This window comes from Amblyomma maculatum, chromosome 7 (genome assembly GCF_055883805.1).
Source record: "Amblyomma maculatum isolate TAMU_Amacu chromosome 7, ASM5588380v1, whole genome shotgun sequence".
Classification (NCBI taxonomy): domain Eukaryota; kingdom Metazoa; phylum Arthropoda; class Arachnida; order Ixodida; family Ixodidae; genus Amblyomma; species Amblyomma maculatum.
In genome coordinates, this window is record NC_139350.1 from 79,603,883 (window position 1) to 79,606,438 (window position 2,556).

Below are 2,556 nucleotides of genomic sequence, written 5' to 3' on the forward strand. Positions count from 1 at the left end.
TCTTCTCAATGTTTTAGCTAAGATATATATATATATATATATATATATGAAGGAAAGAAGCCGACAGTCGGCGAGGCCAAGTAAAGCATTGGGGATTGTACTTTGTCTTTTTTTTTTAATTTTTACTTCATAATCACGTAAATTAGTTTTGTAATGTGTTTAGGGGAAAGATAAATCAACACCAAGTAGAAAGAAAAACAACGTGCCGATGGTGGGAACCGAACCCACGACCTCCGAATAGCGCGTCCGGTGCTCTTCCAACTGAGCTACATCGGCCGCTGTCCGCCCTGCTACTTTCTTGGGTATTAATGTTGTCTGTATACGAACCTTGAGAGTGTTCACCAGCGCCACCCTCAACTATAGCGGTGGACGTGGACGTATATATATATATATATATATATATATATATATATATATATATATATATACACTTGAAAGAAAATAGACGAGGTGAAGAACTCTACTTCTCTGACGTTTTGGCCGGGGACTGACCTTCGTCCTGAAGAAAGGTTCTTAAGATGAAGGTCGGTTCCCGGCCGCAACGTCAAAGAATTATAGTGTTCTTCACCTCGTCTATTTTCTTTCAAGCAGATCCAACCTAGCCCTAAAAAATTCTTCTACGGTATATATATATATACACACTTGAAAGAAAATAGACGAGGTGAAGAACACTATACTTCTCTCGACGTTTCGGCCGGGAACCGACCTTCGTCTGAAGAACCTCCTTCTTCCTTCTTCTTATATATATATATATATATATATATATATATATATATATATATATATATATATATATATGACAAGATGACTGGTAATATAAGGAATTCACTTTGTCAGCAAAAGGTGCACGATAAAACGCTACTGCAGTAAAAGAATCTAGAACAATAATGCAGAGGCAGCAGTGGAGTTTCACGCCAGATATTTCGGCCAGTTTCTGCCGGATATTTTAAAAGAAGATAACAGAATTTTAGAGTGGATATATGGATCGAAACAGACGATTTCAACACAGCAGCCGATGCGCTCTCTAGGGAAAGGATAAACACATAGGCGTGCAACGTCAGCCAAGCTTGCGCAGTAGTTTATGTGAACGTCTTTTTAAAAAGAAATTGAGGAAGGGTGCAGCTGCATAATATATCTGCAGCGCACATGGTATAAAACCTGAAATAAGAATTTAAAAAATGAAGAAAAAAAAGTTTTAATGGTATTTAGCGACTATTTTCTATCTAGTGAACAATGACTTCTCAGCATGCGGTATAAGAGCGCAGAAGTAAATGAAAAGTGAATTTTTAAGAAGTTTCACTTTAAAGAAATGAGAATTTTTCTACGATGTTTACATCCTGGTCATAAAATATATGTCTTGAAAAAGCATTGATGTGGAACTGCCCATGCTTTCGTATAGTTTTCGCCTGGCACAAAACTTAATCTACTCTTAGAGCAGCGGAGCCAAAATCGGACCGGAGTTTATTTTAAAAGATACTGCTAGGCAAAGCCTGTTAACATTTACGAGAAAACTAGTGCAGCGAGATAGTCAGGCTGGAACATGAACTATAGGGGCCCTGAGAGGACCACTAGTTCATGCTGCCTTCGCACTAGTAAACACATCTTTTATTCATCCACACTTCCAGAGTTCATCAAAAACGACCCTGCCAAATTCTGGCGCCACCTTAACTATGAAGCTCACGAAACCATCGATCACATCAAGATCGGTAAAGGATCTGTTCGCGAGAAGCCGCGGATAGCCACATCATTTAATCTTCTCTTCCAGTCAATATTTCCAGATGCCCGCCCCCAGCCAACTTCTTATAGTACTATACGGGCACGAAACAGTATCAGCCCAGAATTCATAACTTACGAGGGTATCTTTTCAATGCTCCTCAATCTGAAATCTAAATCATTATGCGGCCCTGATGGTATTCCTAACATCTTCCTGCGTCGTTACGCTGAATTGCTTGCACGGTTACATGTTGTGATTTTCGTCTATCTTTTTCTAGTAGCATTGCCTCGTCTGATTGCAGGCTCGCACATATTGTGCCTGTATTTAAGAAAGGTTACCACTTTCAATTAATTAACTACCGACCCAATTTGACTCATCAGCTCATCGTGAAAACTGATGAAGCATATCATTTCCATCTACGCAGCCGATCTTCTAGATCCGAGAAAAAAAAAAAAAAAGAAAGAAAGCTCTTTCTCCTTTCCAGCACGGTTTTCCCAAAGGCCTGTCACCTATCACGGAACTAGTTTCCACAATTCATTCCTTTTCTCCTGTTCTGGATAGTTCCGGTCAAGTTTAAGTTACATTCCTTGATATTAGCAAGTAATTTGATAAGGCTACACATTCTGGTGCTTTATTCAAACTTAGGGTTTACCACGAACTGTAAATCATTGGATATCGTCATATCGCGACACGCGCCAGTTGATTTTGGAGGGCATTATTTCGGCGTTCTCTCTTTTAATTCCGGTGTCCCACAGGGTAGTGAGGCCTTCTTCTTAATTTACGTGAATGACTTAACCTCCTGCCTAGACGAAAGTTTGAGTGTCTGATTATATGCGGACGAC

General features: G+C 39.6%; 1 non-coding gene across 1 annotated transcript; it reads right to left on the reverse strand.

The window, feature by feature from the left end:
• Positions 1-203: 203 nt before the first annotated feature.
• Positions 204-276, reverse strand: TRNAA-CGC (transfer RNA alanine (anticodon CGC)). Its single transcript has one exon. It is a non-coding gene; the product is annotated as a tRNA-Ala (tRNA).
• Positions 277-2,556: the final 2,280 nt, after the last annotated feature.